Source organism: Manis pentadactyla, chromosome 2 (genome assembly GCF_030020395.1).
Source record: "Manis pentadactyla isolate mManPen7 chromosome 2, mManPen7.hap1, whole genome shotgun sequence".
Classification (NCBI taxonomy): Eukaryota; Metazoa; Chordata; class Mammalia; order Pholidota; family Manidae; genus Manis; species Manis pentadactyla.
Genome location: NC_080020.1, coordinates 52,596,992 through 52,617,840, shown reverse-complemented (window position 1 = coordinate 52,617,840; position 20,849 = coordinate 52,596,992). Strand labels below are relative to the sequence as shown.

Below are 20,849 nucleotides of genomic sequence, written 5' to 3'. Positions count from 1 at the left end.
TTGCATATTTCTCTGCAGATCTATCAGCATGGTTATGACCTTTATTTTGAATTTGTTTTTGGGAGATTGGTTAGGTCTATCTTCCCAGGCCCTCTCTCAGGGATTGTCTGGACTATTTTGGACTGGACTAAATTCTTCTGCCTTTTCATGGTGATAGAGGTAGCTGTAGGCAGGTAGCGTGTGTGTCAGCTGGGAGAATAAAGTCTTTTCCTGCTTGCTGGTCACCTTGCCCTTCTCCGCTGTCTGTGTCAGTTACCCGCACTTCTGGAGCAGCCTCCAGGTTAATCCCTTAAGCTGCTGTGAGTGCGGTCTCTGTCAGAGTAGCACAGAGCTCTGCGGGGAGTGGCAGGCACACCGGGTGTGCTCTCCTGCAAAAGCGGCGCCCCTGCTGGGCAGCTGTGTGCCGGCAACAGCCTTTAGGTCTGGCCCAGGTGGCTGTGTGCCAGGCTGAGATTCGGGGTGGCTGCTGGGGGTGCAGCTGCTCCTGGGCTGCTCCTTTGCTACCATCACTGGAATGTGCAGGCTGCACTTGGGCCCCTCTGGTGCTTCCACCAGCGAGTGTGGGCCGCTCCCAGGCCACTCAGTCACTGCTGCCGCAGGCTCGCATGGGCCACTCTGTCGCCAACCCCACTGGCTCACATGAGCAGGCCTTGGGCCACTCGGCCACCGCTGCTGCAGACTCATGTGAGCTGCTCCCGGGCCCCTCTGGTGCTGCCACCCCTTGCGCGCTGCTGCTCTCCCACTACTGGGTCAGTGTTTCTGGGTCTGTGCCAGTTTGGGGAATGACTGGCAGGCTGTTTATCACCGTGAAGGGCTTCAGAGCTGCGCTGCCACCCAAGGGGTTGGGTAGCCTAGAGTTCCCCAGGATTCCCAGGTGCTAGGCTCTGTGTGCTGGGATGACTTCCTCCAGCTGTGGGGTCCCTTTCCCTTTAAGACTTGCAAAAAGCACTCATTTTTCTTTTGTCTCAGGGCGCCGGTTGCAGAGACCCACTCCCAGGTTTTGCTTTTCCATTTCTCTAATATCCAGCACCCCATGCACTGTGTGTCTGTGCACCTGGTGCAGATTTCTAGAGCTAGTTGTTTAGCAGTCCTGACTTTCACCCCCTCCATGCTCTGACTCCTTTCTTCCAATGGAGGTCTGGGGTAGGGGGGCATTTGGGTCCCGCTGGGCTGTGCCTTGTATCTTACCCCCTTCATGTGATGCTGAGTTCTTGCAGATGTAGATGTAGCCTGGCTGATGTACTGTATCCACTGGTGTCTCTTTTAGGAATAGCTGTATTTGTTGTATTTTCAAAAATATATGTTTTTGGGAGGAGATTTCCGCTGAACTACTCACACCACTATCTTGGCTCTCTTTCTCATATTTTTTTCTTTTTTGATGTGATTGTGAATGGAATTGTTTTCCTGATTTCTTTCTGCTAGTTCATAGTTAGTGTATAGTAATGCAACAGATTTCTGTGTATTAATTTTGTATTCTGCAACTTTGCTGAATTCAGATATTAGATTTAGTAGTTTTGGAGTAGATTTTTAAGGTTTTTTTTTTATGTACAATATCATGTCATCTGCAAACAGAGACAGTTTAACTTCTTCCTTGGACAATCTGGATGCCCTTTATTTCTGTGTGTTGTCTGATTGCTGTGGTGAAGACATCCAGCACTATGTTGAGTAAAAGTGGGGAGAGTGGGCATCCTTGTCTTGTTTCTGATCTTTAAGGTAAAGCTTTCAGCTTCTCGCTGTTAAGTATGATGCTGGATGTGGGTTTGTCATATATGGCCTTTATTATGTTAAAGTACTTGCCCTCTACACCCATTTTGCAGATAGTTTTTATCATGAATGAATGTTGAATTTTTGTTGTATGCTTTTTCAGCATCTGTGGAGATGATCATGTGATTTTTGTCTTTCTTTTTGTTGATGTGGTGGATGATGTTGATGGATTTTCGAAAGTTGCACCATCCTTGCATCCCTGGAATGAATCCTACTTGATCATGAAGGATGATCTTTTTTATGTAGTTTTGAATTCAGTTTGCTAATATTTTGTTGAGTATTTTTGCATCTATGTTCATCAGGGATATTGGTCTGTAATTTTCTTTTTTTGTGGTGTCTTTGCCTGGTTTTGGTATTAGAGTGATGCTGGTCATATTGAATGAGTTTGGAAGTATTCCCTCATCTTCTACTTTTCAGAAAACTTTAAGGACAATGGGTATTGTGTCTTCACTAAATGCTCAGTGGTGATAAAATTCAGCAGTGAAGCCATCTTGTCCAGGAGCTTTGTTCTTAGGTAGTTTTTTTTATTACCAATTCAATTTCCTTGCTATTAGTTGGTCTGTTCAGATTTTCTGTTTCTTTCTGGGTCAGCCTTGGAAGGTTGTATTTTTCTAGAAAGTGGTCCATTTCTTAAGGTTATCCAGTTTTTTAGCATATAATTTTTCATAGTATTCTCACATAATTCTTTGTATTTCTCTGGTGTCCGTAGTGATTTTTACTTTCCATTTCTGATTCTGTATGTTTGTAGACTCTCTTTTTTTCTTGACAAGTCTGGCTACAGGTTTATCTACTTTGTTTATTTTCTTGAAGAACCAGCTCCTACTTTCGCTGATTCTTTCTATTGTTTTATTCTTCTCGATTTCATTTATTTCTGCTCTAATCTTTATTATGTCCCTCCTTCTAGTGATTTTGTGCATTTGCTCTTCTTTTTTTAGTTTTGTTAATTGTGAGTTTAAACTTTTATTTGGGATTGTTCTTTACTGAGATGGCCTGTATTGCAACATACTACCCCTTAGCAGAGCCTTTGCTGTGTCCCACAGATTTTGCAGTGTTGAATTATTATTGTAATATATTACTTGATCTCTGTTTTTATTTGGTTATTGATCCATTGACTACTTAGGAACATGTTATTAAGCCTCCATGTGTTTGTGGGATTTTTCCTTTTTTCGTGTAATTTATTTCTAGTTTCATACATTTGTGATCTGTGAAGCTAGTTGGTATAATTTCAATCTTTTTTAATTTACTGAGGGTCTTTTTGTGTCCTAGTATATAATTGATTCTTGAAAATGTTCCATGTGCACTTGAGAAGAATGTGTATCCTGTTGCTTTTGGATGGAGTGTTCTGTAGATGTCCGTTAGGTGCAACTGTTCTAATACATTGTTCAGTGCTTTTGTGTCCTTACTTATTTTCTGTCTTCTTGATCTGTCCTTTGGAGTCAGTGGTGTGTCGAAGTCTTCTAAAATGAATGCACTACATTCTAATTCCCCCTTTAATTCTGTTAGTATTTGTTTTACATATGAAGGTGATCCTGTGTTGGGGGCATAGATATTTATAATAGTTATATCCTCTTGTTGGACTGACCCCTTTATCATTATATAATGTCCTTCTTTGTCTCTTGTTACTTTCTTTGTTTTGAAGTCTTTTTTGTCTGATCCAAGTATTGCAACTCCTGCTTTCTTCTCCCTATTAGTTGCATGAAATATCTTTTTCCATCCCTTTACTTTCTGTCTGTGTATATTTTGGGGTTTGAAGTGAGTTTCTTGTAGTCAGTATATAGACAGGTCTTGTTTTTTTATCCATTCAGTGACTCTATGTCTTTTGATTGGTGCATTCAGACCATTTACATTTAGGGTGATTATCAACAGGTATGTACTTTTTGCTATTGCAGGCTTTAGATTCATGTTTACCAAAGGTTCAAGAATAATTCTCTTAATATCTAATAGTCTAATTTAACTCACTTAGGATGCAATTACAAACACAACCTAAAAGTTCTTTTTCTTTATCCTCCTTTTTCTTCCTTCTCCATTCTTTACATATTAGGTATCATAGTCTGTACTCTTTGTGTATCCCTTGTTGACTTTGGGGTAGTTGATTTGATTTTGCATCTGTTTAGTAATTAATTGTTCTACTTTGTTGTGGTTTTATTTCCCCTGGTGACAGCTATTTAGCCTTAGGAATAATTCCATCTATAGCAGACCCTCCAAAATGCACTGTAGAGGTGGTTTGTGGGAGGTAAATTCTCTCATCTTTTGCTTCTCTGGAAATTATTTAATCCCTCCTTTAAATTTAAATGATAACCTTGCTGGGTAGAGTATCCTTGGTTTGAGGCCCTTCTGTTTCATTGCATTAAATATACCATGCCACTCTATTCTGGCCTGTAAGATTTCTGTTTAGAAGTTTGATGATAGACTGTTGGATTTTCCTTTGTATGTGATCTTTTTGCTCTCTCTCTAGCTGCTTTTAAAAGTCTTTCTTTATCCTTGATCTTTGCCATTTTAATTATTATATGTCTTGGTGTTGTCTGCCTTTGGTCCCCTGTGCTGGGAGATCGCCTGAGAGACATTCTCCTTCCCCAGACAGTGGAAGTTTTCAGCAATTACCTCCTCAAAGACACTTCCTATCCTTTTTTCTCTTCTTCTAGTACTCTTATAATCTGAATATTTTTCTATTTGGATAGGTCATACAGTTCTCCCAATATTCTTTCATTATTAGAGATCCTTTTTTCTCTCTGTGCCTCAGCTTCTTTGTATTCCTCTTCTCTAATTTCTATTTTACCATCTCTATTTCTAATTTACCGTCTCTTCTACTACATCTAATCTACATTTAAATCCCTCCATTGTATGTTTCATTTCAGATACAGAATTTCTTAATGATTGAATCTATGTCCTAAATTCATCCCTTAGTTCTTGAATATTTTTCTGTACCTCCATGGGCATGTTTGATTTTTATTTTGAGCTCTCTTTCAGAAAGATTGGTGAGTTCACTTTCATTTGGCCCTTTTTCTGGCATTTGTGAGATTTTTCTTTGAACCAAGTTCCTTTGATGTTTCATGTTTGTGTGTGGCGCCCTCTGGTGCCCAGAAGCTCTACTCTCTGGAGCTGCTCAGCCCCTGGAGTGATGTTGGGAGGCGCATGGGAGTGGTATTGGTGCCTGGGGGCTGAAAGAGCTCTTTCCTGCTTCCCAGCTGCAGTGCCTGTCCCCACTGTCAGAACCAGTGGGCTAGCACACAGGTATAAGCCTCTGTGCTTTGCATCTGTATCTGCTGTAGGTGGGACCTCCCACTGGCTGGCCTGATGCCAGGACAGGGACTGCTGATTGCAAACTGGTGCAGGCAGGCCAGGAGGAAGGCACAGCAAGCTGCATATCACAGTGATGGGCCTTCGAGCTGAGTTGGCAGCCAGGGGGATGGAGCACCTGAAGCTCCTGTAAGTTACCAACCTGCTGGGCAGAGTGTATCCATACAAGCTTGTCCACCTATCCCTTCTCCCCTGCAGCAAGTTTCATGCAAATCCAGCCCCTTCAGCAGCCCTCTCACTGCTAGGAGGCCTCTCAGACCACCCACCTTTCCTTTGTCCCAGAGCAGTCAGATGTGGATCCCTGTCCTCCACAAACAGCTGGAATCTCAGTCTCCCCAAGCATTCCACCTGTCTTAGCTTTTCAAGCCCACTAATCTCCAGAGCACCTTGCTATGTAGGCTTGTGCTCCCATAGCAGGTCTCCAGGGCTGGTTGTTCAGCAGTCCTAGGCTTCCACCCCCTCCCCGCTCCATTTGTCTTCCTCCCACCATTGAGCTGGGATTGCAGAAGGGCTTGGGTCCTGCCAGATCAGGGCTTTGGTATGTTACCCTGTGAGGTCTGCTCTGTTCTCCAGGTGTATGCAATCTGGTGCAGCCCTCTTTCCTGTTGCTCTTTCAGGATTAGTTGTATTAACTATATATTTCTGATATATGTGGTTTTGGGAGGAGCTCTCTGTCACCTCTCACGCCACCATCTTGAATCGCTCCTAGTTTTTTTTAAATAGCTAATTATTTTATTTGCCATTACAAAGTTAAATTATGCTCACTCATTTTGGGGTCCTAAATTTACATTAAAAAATACCAATTGGACTATTTTAGAAAATTTGAAATGTAAGTCAGTATAAAACCATGTCTATTTTGGAAACAGTTAAAAGATTAAAAATGTTTAGTTTGTAAAAGAGAAATATGGGTGATGGGGTATTATTGATGCCTCTTAATTATGAAGGCTTTATATATTTTTTGAAGAAATCTCCCTTTTGATTTGTACCTCTCTATTTTGAGAAGGATACACACATACACAAATATACACACAGGCTTTCTTCCTTTCCTATATGAATTTCTCCAAGGCAGAAAGCTAAAACTGCCTTAAGTCGCTGTTAAAAATCTAAATAGCTAATTATTTACAAATTAAAACAAAACAAAAAATTAAGCCCGTTGAAAAGAGGTGCCCTGTAGGGAGGGAACAAAACTTCTGGGGTTGTGGAGAGAGAGATGTTTCCTGAAACTGGAAGGTTACAGAGGTCATTCAGAGCTCTCTCCTCTGATGTTGCAGCATCTGCTGGATGTGACAGTACCACAGAAATGTCTAGGCACCACATCTTGAGAGAGTGGACTCCATAGCAGAGACATAGAAATGTTCCTCCCCTCCGTCCCGGCCTACCTGTGACCCAGAAGAGGTGTGGCAAAACAGAGGGAACCATGTAGATGTGACAACTCACCCAATTCCCTTTGGAGACCTCATCCAATTCCCTTTGGTGACCCTCCTTGTGTTGGTAAATACACACCTGACCTTTGTATAACAACAGGGCAAGGGCAGACATAATAAAAACAAAGACTGAATGTCCAAGCAATCAGGCAGAAAAGGGGCTTGCAGTATAGTCAATTTAAAGAAAGTACAGAAATATTTCTTGCACATATAAGTCCATCAACCATGATTCATAACTACTACATGTTATTTTAACTTTGTGGTAGTTAATAAAATAATTGGCTTTTTCCCCAGAAATAATAATATTCAAAATACTGAAAACTGAAGTGTTAAAGTATTTGCAGAGGATTTAGAAAGCCTCAATGCTAAAAATGAACTAAAAAGTGCCGTTAAAGTTTAAACAGGAACTATTCCCATTTATCTCTAATCAATCACTTACTTATACATATATTTAAGAGAATTACAATGAGGTGATACTCAAACAAAAAAGTATTATTTTGATTTAGTTAAATATGTTAAATCTCTTACTCTGAAAAGACTTCAATCTAAAATGGGACCAGAGAATGTGGAACAGAAAATCTCATACATGTGCCATCAAGAAAATGAAACTTAAGGACTGAGAGACTGATTGCCAGTAAATGTCTAACTTAAGCAAAACCAAAACTGATCTCCTGACCAAAACATCTGCCATGAATCACTCCTCATCCTCAAGCCAGTGAACTTACTGCTTGATCTCTGGTTGGACTTCTCATTTCTTTGCACTCCTTGCCTATAAGTACAGCTTGTCCCAAACCTGAGACAGACACACCTGTACCTTGCTTCAGTTTGTATTTCTAAATAGCAATTTATCTGCTATTCCTGGATAACTCAACTTCAGGTTATTGACGTTTGCCCCAGTTTACCTCTTTATTTAAGTTGACACTCGCCATAGGAAGCCATTTGGCTTTGATGCAAACTACTAATGTGATGAATGGTTTGTGAAGAAATTGCTAAAGGGTTCATGAATTCTTTTATTGGATTTATGTTGTGTGTCAGTACTTTTACTTATTTGCAACATACATACAATATGAAATAAAAGTATGCACACACACACATACACACACACTTTCACATTAAAGTAGAAATAAAGGAATGTTTTTAACAGTACCCAAAACTTTTCATTTTAAGTGGTTGTCATTTAGTAAACTCAATTTCATCCAGTTTTCACAAAAATAAAAGTGCCAATGATGTTTGAGATTCCTATGTTAGATACACAAGATAATTAAAATATGGCCCCTTCTCTTAAGAAGTTACAGAGAAAATAGACTGACCTATAAACTGACATTATTACATTTTAAGATACTGAATTTCATGATAGGATTCCAGGTGATTTTAGAGGGAAAAACTGCTCAAGAAAAACATTTAATCAGTATGACATTCTATAAATGTTTAGCAAAAGTTCTAGAGAATAGTAATATTTAAATTAAATTATGAATAAGATATAATTTACAACAGTCTCTTAACAGAATTCTTTGTCTATTTTGGTCTTGAGTTAAAGAATGTAAATATCTTTACCTAATGAGTAAAATACTTAAACTTTGAAAGTACTCAACATAATAGAATTGTTTCAGCCAAAAACCATTAATACTATGGTGGCCTTTAATTGTTCTTATTGTATTTTAAAACAAGCATAAATCAAAATCTTTAGATCATTCTTGTCAGAGCAAAGAGATCATTAGAGGAGAACTGGTGTTAAATAAGTAATGAAAGAAAATCTCCTAAACTGAAGAAAGACAAATTTTGGATTGAGAGGGCCAAAAACAAAACAAGACTATGCAGAGTAAGTGCAAATAATCAATAAACATATGAAATGATGCTAAACTTTCCAAATAGGGAAAATGACTGATTTGTGATTCACTAAACTAGAATAGACAGTGAAGAAATGAATGTTGAACATAAGTATCAATATTCAAAAGATTGGTTATAGAAATTTAAGAAGCTTCATGGTGAAAAATATCTGAGTATCTACACAAAAAAGAATTCTGCTGAAAATTGTATTGATAAATTTTCTAAGGTGATATCTGATAAAAAACCTTAGTACTGAACCTGATGAAACAGTTCTCTACTGCTGCTATGTGTTGGGATAAGATTAACCATGGCTGAGCAAAGGAAGCCCACAGGTTTTAAGGATACTAAGCACTAGTTGGCTATTCTTAGGGTACCAATGTAGTTGGATAAACTTGGCAGTAGTAAGAAAAATCTATGTCCTCAGTATATTAATATGCACAATTTGGTTGTATGTGCTTTTGTTGTCATATCTAAGAAACCATTGCCTAAATCAATGTCACAAAGATCTTTGCCTATATTTTTTTTCTAAGGGTTTCATAATTTTAGCTCTTATATTTAAGTATTTGTTCCTAATTTTTGTATATGGTGTGAGGTAAGGTTACAATTTCATTCTATTGCATGTGGATATCCAGTTGTCCCAGAACCATTTGTTGGAAAGATTTTTCTTTCTCCCATTGGATTTAGTACTTTGTCAAAAATCAATTTACTGTAAACTTGAGGATTTATTTCTAGATTCTCAATTCTACTGCATTGACCTATCTATCTATCTTCATGCCAGTATTATGCTGTTTTGATTACTGCAGCTTAGCAATGAGATAGGGACTGTGAACTTACGCAGAGTAGGGTGAGGGCCTCCAGAGAAAAAGCAGAGCAAGATAATTACAGTCAGAACAATGTAACAATGTGCAAAGAAGTCCCTATCAAAACTCTGTGTTAAGCATTACACAAAGTCAGAGTCACACTAATTCTCCAGGGTAAAGAAACAGACTAGGAATATAGACATCTTCACTGAGATCAGTTAAAGCTCAAAAGGCCAGGAGCAACTTGGCCTGGAATGTTGAGTGTTCTGCAGATAAAGAGAAATGTCTCAGCATAACCCATGTCCTCACTGTATCAATTAAATCATGACACTGTAAAATTTACCTTAGCCTGCGAAAAGGCGCAGCTTGTTTTTAACTGTACCTATGTGCTGTATTTCTTTCTCTTACCCTAATCAAGTAATCTGCAACCTATGAAAAAGACTAATTTAGTAAGCAAGCCCAACTATAAACAGCCCAAGAAGTTAAGAAGTAAGATTCTTAACACACTTTAGCAAACAGGTAACAACCCAGCCCACCTTGGGGACAGGGCAGGCAGTCTTAATTGACATGCTCCCAGAGGGAAATTGCTATCCTGAGAAAGAATCAGAGCAGCAAACTTCTTCTGTTACTCATCAAAAATGAGCATTCTGGGACCGCTCAACAAGTCTGCACCCCTTGCCCTTTATCCCCATTCCTGAAAATCCTCAACCGCGCATAAAACCCCTAGGCAAAGAGCCAACCATGGACTCTCTTGTCCCCTCCTGGCATAAGCCGGGAGCTCTGTCCTCTCACTTTATCTCTAAATAAAAGCCTCTATCTTGCCCTCCTACCTTGAGTGTTTGTGAAGCTCATTCTTTGGCTCTGTGAACAAGAACCCCGGCATTAACAGTAATTTTTGAAATTGAGAAATATGAGTCTTCCAACTTTGTATTTCTCTTTCAAAGTTGTTGCATATGTTCCAGGATCTCAGTAGGAACTGTATTGAATGAATTTGTGGATCAATTTGGGATGCACTGCCAGCTTATCAATATTAGGTATTCTTGTCCAAAAGCATAGTGTCTTCCCATTTATTTAGGTCTTCTTTAATCTCCTTCAAGGATGTTTTGTGATTTTTCAGAGTATAAGTTTTATACTTATTTTGTTAAATGTATTCCTAAGTATTTTATTCTTTTTATGCTATTGCAAATGGGCTTTTTCTTAATTTATTTCCTTTTCAGTTTGTTTATTACTACTGCATAGAAATAAATCTGATTTTTGTTTATTGATCTTGTATATGCAAACCTGTTAAACTTTTTTATTATTTCTAACAGTTAGTCAGGGTATTTATCAGCATTTTCTATATAATACATCATGTTTGCTACAAAAAAAAGATAGCTTTGTATTTTAAATAAACGAATCCATACAGTTTTACAGAAATATAAACAAAAATAAAGAGCACAGTATTAAGCTTAGACCAATAATTCCCAAAATGTGGTTTGTACAATACAGATTATTGAGATGTACTTACCTCCTGAAAGCTTTTTGTTGTTCAGAGAGAGAAAAAAGGATTCCTAAGAATGAAAAAATATTGAGAGAACTGTGTGACTAATCCAAACAGAACAATATTCTCATTATATGGGTACCAGAAGAAGAACAGAGAGAAGAAGGGATAGAAAGCGTCATTGAGGAGGTAATTGCTGAAAACTTCCCCAGTCTGGGGAAGGAGATCGTCTCTTAGGCCATGGAGGTGCACAGATCTCCCAACACAAGGGACCCAAGGAAGACAACATCAAGACATATAATAACTAAAATGGCAAAGATCAAAGATAAAGACAGATTTTTAAAAGCAGCTAGACAGAGAAAAAAGATCACATACAAAGGAAAACCCATCAGGTTAGCATCAGATTTCTCAACAGAAACCTTACAGGCCAGAAGGGAGTGGCATGATACATTTAATGCAATAAAACAGAAGGGCCTCGAAACAAGAATACTCTACTCAGAAAGATTATCATTTAAATTTGAAGGAGGGATTAAACAATTTTCAGATAAACAAAAGATGAGAGAATTTGCCTCCCACAAACCACCTCTACAGTGCATTTTGGAGGGTCTGCTATAGATGGAATTATTCCTAAGGCTAAATAGCTGTCACCAGGGGAAATAAAACCACAACAAAGTAGAACAATTAATTACTAAACAGATGCAAAATCAAATCAACTACCCCAAAGTCAACAAGGGATACACAAAGAGTACAGACTATGATACCTAATATGTAAAGAATGGAGAAGGAAGAAAAAGGAGGATAAAGAAAAAGAACTTTTAGGTTGTGTTTGTAATTGCATCCTAAGTGAGTTAAATTAGACTATTAGATATTAAGAGAATTATTCTTGAACCTTTGGTAAACATGAATCTAAAGCCTGCAATAGCAAAAAGTACATACCTGTTGATAATCACCCTAAATGTAAATGGTCTGAATGCACCAATCAAAAGACATAGAGTCACTGAATGGATAAAAAAACAAGACCTGTCTATATACTGACTACAAGAAACTCACTTCAAACCCCAAAATATACACAGACAGAAAGTAAAGGGATGGAAAAAGATATTTCATGCAACTAATAGGGAGAAGAAAGCAGGAGTTGCAATACTTGGATCAGACAAAAAAGACTTCAAAACAAAGAAAGTAACAAGAGACAAAGAAGGACATTATATAATGATAAAGGGGTCAGTCCAACAAGAGGATATAACTATTATAAATATCTATGCCCCCAACACAGGATCACCTTCATATGTAAAACAAATACTAACAGAATTAAAGGGGGAATTAGAATGTAGTGCATTCATTTTAGAAGACTTCGACACACCACTGACTCCAAAGGACAGATCAAGAAGACAGAAAATAAGTAAGGACACAAAAGCACTGAACAATGTATTAGAACAGTTGCACCTAATGGACATCTACAGAACACTCCATCCAAAAGCAACAGGATACACATTCTTCTCAAGTGCACATGGAACATTTTCAAGAATCAATTATATACTAGGACACAAAAAGACCCTCAGTAAATTAAAAAAGATTGAAATTATACCAACTAGCTTCACAGATCACAAATGTATGAAACTAGAAATAAATTACACGAAAAAAGGAAAAATCCCACAAACACATGGAGGCTTAATAACATGTTCCTAAGTAGTCAATGGATCAATAACCAAATAAAAACAGAGATCAAGTAATATATTACAATAATAATTCAACACTGCAAAATCTGTGGGACACAGCAAAGGCTCTGCTAAGGGGTAGTATGTTGCAATACAGGCCATCTCAGTAAAGAACAATCCCAAATAAAAGTTTAAACTCACAATTAACAAAACTAAAAAAAGAAGAGCAAATGCACAAAATCACTAGAAGGAGGGACATAATAAAGATTAGAGCAGAAATAAATGAAATCGAGAAGAATAAAACAATAGAAAGAATCAGTGAAAGTAGGAGCTGGTTCTTCAAGAAAATAAACAAAGTAGATAAACCTGTAGCCAGACTTGTCAAGAAAAAAAGAGAGTCTACAAACATACAGAATCAGAAATGAAAAGTAAAAATCACTACGGACACCAGAGAAATACAAAGAATTATGTGAGAATACTATGAAAAATTATATGCTAAAAAACTGGATAACCTTAAGAAATGGACCACTTTCTAGAAAAATACAACCTTCCAAGGCTGACCCAGAAAGAAACAGAAAATCTGAACAGACCAACTAATAGCAAGGAAATTGAATTGGTAATAAAAAAAACTACCTAAGAACAAATCTCCTGGACCAGATAGTTTCACTGCTGAATTTTATCATACATTTAGTGAAGACCTCATACCCATCCTCCTTAAAGTTTTCCAAAATTCAAAGAGGAGGAAATACTCCCAAACTCATTTTACAAGGCCAACATCACTGTACAACCAAAACCAGGCAAAGACACCATAAAAAAAGAAAATCACAGACCAATATCCTTGATGAACATAGATGCAAAAATACTCAACAAAATACTAGCAAACGGAATTCAAAAATACATTAAAAAGATCATCCATCGTGATTAAGTGGGATTCATCCCAGGGATGCAAGGATGGTACAACATTCAAAAATCCATCATCATTACCACATCAACAAAAAGAAGGACAAGAACCATATGATCATCTCCATAAATGCTGAAAAAGCATTTGAGAAAATTCAACATCCATTCATGATAAAAACTCTCCACAAAATGGGTATAGAGGGCAAGTACCTCAACATAATGAAGGCCATATATGAAAAACCCACAGCCAACATCATCATACTGAACAGTGAGAAGCTGAAAGCTTTTCCTTTAAGATCGGAAACAAGACAAGGATGCCCACTCTCCCCGCTTTTATTCCACATAGAACTGGAGGTCCTAGCCACAACAAACAACACAAAGAAATAAAAGGTATCCAGATTGGCAAGGAAGAAATTAAACTGTCTCTGTTGGCAGATGACATCATATTGTATACAAAAAACCCTAAAGAATCCACTTCAAAACTACTAAATCTAATATCTGAATTCAGCAAAGTTGTGGGATACAAAATTAACACACAGAAATCTGTTGCATTCCTATACACTAACAATGAACTAGCAGAAAGAGGAATAAGGAAAACAATTCCATTCACAATTGCATCAAGAAGAATAAAATACCTAGGAATAAACCTAACCAAGGAAGTGAAAGACCTATACTCTGAAAACTGCAAGACACTCATGAGAGAAATTAAAGAAGATATCAATAAATGGAAACACATCCCATGCTCATGGATTGGAAGAATTAATATTGTCAAAATGACCATTCTGCTTAAAGCAATCTACAGATTCAATGCAATTCCAATCGAAATACCAACAGCATTCTTCAATGAACAAGAGCAAATAGTTCTAAAACTCATATGGAACCACAAAAGACCCTGCACAGACAAAGAAATCCTGAGAAAGAAGAATAAAGAGGGGGGAATTATGCTCCCTGACTTCAAGCTCTACTACAAAGCCACAATAATCAAGACAATTTGGTCCTGGCACAAGAACAGACCCACAGACCAGTGGAACAGAATAGAGAGCCCAGATATAAACCCAAGCATATATGATCAATTAATGTATGATAAAGGAGCCATGGATATACAATGGGGGAAATGACAGCCTCTTCAAAAGCTGGTGTTGGCAAAACTGGGCAGCTACATGTAAGAGAATGAAACTGGAGTATTGTCTAACCCCATACACACCAGTAAACTCAAGATGGTTCAAAGACCTGAATGTAAGTCATGAAACATTAAAACTCTTAGAAGAAAATATAGGCAAAAATCTCTTGAATATAAACATGAGCAACTTTTTCCTGAACACATGTCCTTGGGCAAGGGAAAAAAAATAAATAATGAACCAATGGGACTACATCACACAAAAAGCTTCTGTATAGCAAAGGACACTATCAGCAGAACAGAAAGGCATCCTACAGTATGGGAGAGTATATTTGTAAATGACATATCTGACAAGGGATTACCATCCAAAATATATAAAGAACTCACACCCCTCAAAATCCAAAAAGCAAATAACTCTATTTAAAAATGTGTGGAGGTATGAACAGACAATTCTCCAAAGAAGAAATTCAGATGGCCAACAGGCACATGAAAAGATGCTCCACATTGCTGATTATCAGGGAAATGCAACTTAAAACCACAATGAGATATCACCTCATGCCAGTTAGGATGGCCAACATAAAAAACAAATGCTGGTGAGGATGCAGAGAAAGGGGAACCCTCCTACACTGCTGGTGGGAATGTAAACTAGTTCAACCATTGTGGAAAGCAGTATGGAAGTTCCTGAAAAAACTTAAAATGTTAATACCATTTGACTCAGGAATTCCACTCCTAGGAATTTACCCTAAGAATGCAGGAGCCCAGTTTTAAAAAGACTCCATATAAAAATATGCACCCCTATGTTTATCGCAGCACTATTTACAATAACCAAGAAATGGAAGCAACCTAAGTGTCCAGCAGTAGATGAATGAATAAAGAAGATGTGGTACATATACACAATGGAGTATTATTCAGCCATAAGAAGAAAACAAATCCTACGATTTGCAACAATATGGATGGAGCTAGAGGGTATTATGCTCTGTGAAATAAGCAAGGCAGAGAAAGACAAGTACCAAATGATTTCACTCATCTGTGTAGCATAAGAACAAGGCAAAAACTGAAGGAACAAAACAGCTGCAGACTCACAGGACCCAAGAATGTACTAACAGTTGCCAAAGGGAAAGGAACTGGGGCTGCGGGAAAGGAAGGGAGAAAGGGAATAAGGGGCATTACAATTTGCACACATAATGTAGCAAGGGGACACAGGGAAGGCAGTATAGCACAGAGAAGACAAGTAGTGATTCTATAGCATCTTACAACACTGACGGACAGTGAATATAATGGGGTATGTGGTGGGACTTGATAATGGGGGGAATCTAGTAATCACAGTGTTGCTCATGTAATTGTATATTAATGATACCAAAAAAAAAAGCTTTTTGTTGTTAAGTTCAGGAAACACCACACTAACCCAAATTAAATAGGCTTGCATACTGTAAGATCGCTCAGAGTTAAATGCTTCTCAGCTCTCCTGTACTCTGCAAACCTCCCTGTGTAACAGTATGATGTAGTTATTTTTCCTAAATATGACCAGAGAAACTTTTAGAACACTATCTGCTGGGATCACACACATGACACATTTTGGGAAGATCAAATTGATAGCACCAAACAATTTACTAAGCTGTTGTGACCAAGCCACTTCATCAGGAGCTCTGAATAGACAAGGGACTTTAAGAGAGAAACACTCACCAAATTAATCATGATAATGAATGATTCTGGTAAAGAATCAGATGTTCAATAAGAAGATAGCATTACTCTTCAAGATCATAAAAGTTCATACAGAATAGTTCTTACTGAAATTAAAATCTGGTACTCACCTTGAACCTAAAGATTTATGTGGGGAATCAAAACAAAGAATGTTTACACATTGAAGAGATATCTTTCAGCTTTTGAAATGGCTCCAGCAAGCTGTCTGGGTGTTTAGCCATTCATCTGCAACCTGGCACAGACCCAGAATTAAAAACAACAAGTGTTTAACATTAATCTCTAGCGTATTGTTTTAATATCCAGTTACAATGAAGTTGGAAAATTTGAAAAAGTACACTTTAAAAACCAATTTCTGAGTACTAGACAATATTAAAATTAAATCAAGCCTTTGATTAGGTAACATGATTAAGCAATACAAGATTTAGACTATAACCTTAAGAAGCAAAAGGTAATGTGACAAAAGACCACCAAAAAGATAGAATCCACTCAGACATATTGACTAGATAAGGTAAGTAAGGGAATCCTACCATGGTTTATCCTCCTTACACATTTTTCCTAATTGGTAACTTGTACCCTTTTCTCAGGATTAATTGCCTTTTAAAAATCCTTTAGTTTCACATCCTCAGGGCAGCCCACTACCAAGCCCCCCAGCAACCTCCCCACACACTTCATATTTTTTAACTTTCTCATATCAAGTCCAAAAGAATCTGTGTACAAAAAAAAGGGAGATGCAATTTCAGCAACTAGAGAAGGGGTTGAAAACTGTCCAGCGTCGCACGCGGGTTTTTGAGGGTTGCAGAAAGATAAGTGAGTCTGAGTGCAGAAAAAATTAAAATAATTCCCCCCTTGATAGCAGAAAGATCCCCACCTCCTGAAGTCTACCCAGCAAAGAGCTATTTCCCTATCAAAAGACCTGGCGGTTGATCCCCCACCTGTTCTCCCTACCCAACTCACAGGAGTGTATCTAAGCTAGACGGCTTAGATTCTTAGGAGGAACTGGCTGGTGCGTGGGCTAGGGGTGCAGGTAGCAGAGGCTTCTTCCAACAGCCAGAACTATGGAACCCTGAGAAAGGAGGCTCGCTTCTTCCATTTGTGGGTGTCTGTGGGTGTCCCGGTTTCCCTGGGATGGTGGATGTGGTGACAAGCTTAGCTCTCAAGTCAGCAGAAGCCGGACTCACAGCTGCCCCGAGGTCTCTAGGGACCCAGACTTGTTGCTAAGGACTCTGTGCCAGTTGCGCTCCGGGCCGGAAGGTTGTGCTTTTTGAGTCTCCTGACCCGGGCTTAGCCAATCAGGACTTGTAAATGCAATCCTACCTTCCCTTCCCTTCCTTTACAGCCTTGTATTCAGTTTGGAACCAATAAATGCAGTGTTGTGTGAAAAGCCTTTTATCAGCTTTAAAATACAGTTATAAAGCACACAGGAAGGATTCATTTTAAATAGTATACATACTTTGGATATTGGGCTAGTAGCTGCAGCGAGAAGTGGCTTGACAGTGCTTTAGTGTCCCCTCAATGTCTAAGTGCCTCCTCCAAAGCTTCTATTAACCCGGCAGTATACATTAAAAACAGTAATAATAAAAACAGCATGCTTGCTATACAAAGCATACGTCTTTTAGTCAAATTGCTGTTCGTAATCTCCTTTTACATATTTACATAGAAAATATAAACCCGCTAAAGTCCTTCGCAATTAGGATAGAGGGTAAACAAAACATCCAGAGTGTTTTGTATGCACTAACCACAAGGGGGCGAATTCAAAATAAAAAAGAATTCCTAATTCTTAAAGATAGTATCCAGTAAAATGAACTAACTTAAATCCTTATAAAATTCCCATGTCTACCAATGGGGGAGCAACTTCGAATATTCTATAAATACAAATACTTTGCTATATGGAAGAGCAATTACGGTTAAATCCAAAGTTAATGTGCAGGGATTGTCCTGGTGAAATAAACTGCCTTTAAAAAATTAAGAACTTCAAAAGAAAATTTAACCGATGTAAACTTGAAATACATAAATCCTGAATTGTTTCTGTTCATAATAAGCATGAAATAAGTCCTTTGGAATTTTTTTTACTACATTTTGATATTTAAAACAGAAATTATTAGGAAAAAAAAAGAAAGTACAACCAAGAGAGGACTTTAATATACACTAAGGACTTTAAGGGATTAATGTGTCAATGTAAGTTCATCAGTTGTGACACTCTGGTCAGATATGTTGATAATGGGGGGGTTATGCATGCGTGAAAAACAGGAAGTATATTAAAAAAAGTCTGTACTTTTCTCTTAATTTTGCTGTGAACATAAAACTGCTCTAAAACTAATAACAATACTTTTTCAAGTTAATTAATTTTTTTAAATAAAGTTTTTTAAAAACCAGAAATTACAGTACCTGGTCCCAGGCTTCTCTGAAACACATCCTTCCTAATAGATCACTAAGTTGAGAGTAAGAACAAAAGTAAAATTGAGAAACACAGTAAAAGATGTTTGTTAAAAAGGAGACTTGGAGTGCCAACCCACATAAAATATATTCCAAAAAGAGAGAATGAAAATACAAATAAGGGTAAATAATTACTAGAGGGAAAATTTCTTTGATAAAAAAGAAGAGAGAGAGAGAGAGACAGCAAATCAGGAGTGCTTACTATACTCCAAATAAAATGAATATGGAAAGACTCCAGGATTTAAAAATAGTTTGATGGGTTTTTTAAAGTGATCTAGAAAAAAATGTTAAAAGCATTAAAAATACAAACTATTAAACAGGTTACTCACAAAGGAATAAAAAGCAAATTGGCTAAAAAATTATCTTCCATAATATAAAAAATTTTTTTTCTGCAGAGCACTTAGATACAAAGATAGCTACCCATGAATTCTACAGGGAAAACAACTAAAGGACATATTTATATAAGGAAGAACCCACAAAATATTCCCTGACTCCCCCTACACTTTAAGATTAAATCACTCAAAGTAAACCATTCAAACGGCAGATCACTTAGACATTAATCAAAATTGTACAAATTGTGACTGCAAGATACTGATGTTGGACCCTGAAACCAGATAAACAATTTTCCCCTGTTGCAAAGTGAAATGGCAAAAAAAATTTTTGAAAGAGATATATGTTTATAGCTTTTATAATCCAAGTTAAAATAATGAAGTATGAGAAAGTAGGAACACTTCTCAGTTTTCATAAAGGAATATAAAATAAAGATGTTCCACAATTATGGGATCAAGGAATTCAGTTAGCTCCTCAACTCAAACTATACACTAAATAATGGATATCAACAAATATAAATATATAACATATTTTTGAAAGAGAATATTTAGAGGCACAAACATAGACCTCAGCAAATAAAAAAATGTAAGTCATTAAAGGAAATATTTCAAGAAATAAAAATTCTAACCTTTTAAAGTTACAGTATCAATTTTATGCAAGTATACTTTAAATCCCCAAATGTAAGAGTGTGTGTATGTGTGTGTTTTAGGAGAGTTTGAGAGTGAAGAATAAAATGGTTTAAATGTAAGGTTTGAAGAAAAAGTAGGAAGGTTTGGCTTAGAGCATATTAAAATGTACTGTGAAGACTTTTATTGGTATATATATGAATATATATATAATAATACCAACATAATGATTTGTATGGTTTTTATACATATTCTAATATGTATGAGAAATAACATATTTTAAATATCTTCTAATTCCCTCCTTGAAAATGGTATATGGTTGCATCGCAGTACCTAATACAGTGACGTACCCATAGTAATGCTTAATAAATATTGTTGAGTGAATTACTGAAAAAAAATGCAGATGACTTTTATTTTATCCTGTGAGCTGAATTTCTAAGTAAAATATTAATATAAATGAATGAACTGCTTGTTCTGTACTTTTGCTTAGGTCATATCATTCTGTATCAACTCTTGAAAACTGTCGAAATAGTCTGCCATTCTACACTTATATTTCAACTCAAATCTAACTCAATAATGACTGGAATTTTAAAAATATTAAACTATTCCATGATTATAAATATTTCTATCATATGATTATTTTAAAAGAAAACTAATACTTCAGATCTGTTTACTAGGAGAAAAGACCACAAATTTAATCCATATCATTTTATTAATAATTATGTGAAATTTTTCCTAATTATTAATTTTTATAGCCTACACTATCTCTATCCACTAATTGTTATATAAGGATTTGACTTTGATTTAAAAATAAGAACACACATTGTTTGATAATCCTCCCTTTAAAAGATGGAACTATATCCCTTCCCCTTGAGCGTGGGGTTGGACTTAGTGATTCACTTCTGGAAAATAGAATGTGACAGAAATAAGGAGGTGGGATTAGGTCAGAAAAGACAGGGTAGTTTCCTCCTTACTCGCTTGGATCATTTGCTTGGGAAAGAAGCCAGCTGTCATGTCCTGAGGGACACTCGAAAGTTCTATGGAGAGCTCCATTTGGCAAGGAACTGAGACCTCCTGAAAGCAAGCCAGCGAGAAAAGGAGGAATGATTTCCAAGTTAGTTAATTGGATATCTCAGAAATGGATCCTCCAGTACCAGTCAAACTTAGTTAAATCTGAAATGACTGCACACCAAGTTGAAGCCTTGACTGCAAATTCATGAGATACCCTGGGCCAGAATCACTCATCTAAGCTGCTCCTGAATTCTTGAACTACAGAAACTATGAGATAAATGTTGTTTTAATCTGCTCCATTTGAGGATAATTTGTTATGCTACAAAACTGACTAATAAAATATCACACTGTTATTCTTATAAAGTGCATATTGGCCACTTTTTAAATGCCAGAGAGAATTACATGTTTCAATTTCTGTCTTATGAGGTCTCAATCTAGTTTGAAGCTATACACTCTAGACCATTTCAGCACCATTATGTTAGAA

At 37.1% G+C, this 20,849-nt stretch overlaps 1 protein-coding gene across 1 annotated transcript in view; it reads right to left on the bottom strand.

Annotated features, from left to right (window-relative positions):
* Positions 1 to 17,157, bottom strand: part of TMEM232 (transmembrane protein 232) — a 240,137-nt gene extending 222,980 nt beyond the window's left edge. Inside the window, exons 1-2 of the mRNA XM_036887007.2 lie at positions 16,920 to 17,157; positions 16,076 to 16,197 (exon numbers count right to left, since the gene is read on the bottom strand). The gene's annotated coding sequence lies outside the window, so the exon portion shown is untranslated. The remainder of the gene's footprint in view (positions 1 to 16,075; positions 16,198 to 16,919) is intronic.
* Positions 17,158 to 20,849: the final 3,692 nt, after the last annotated feature.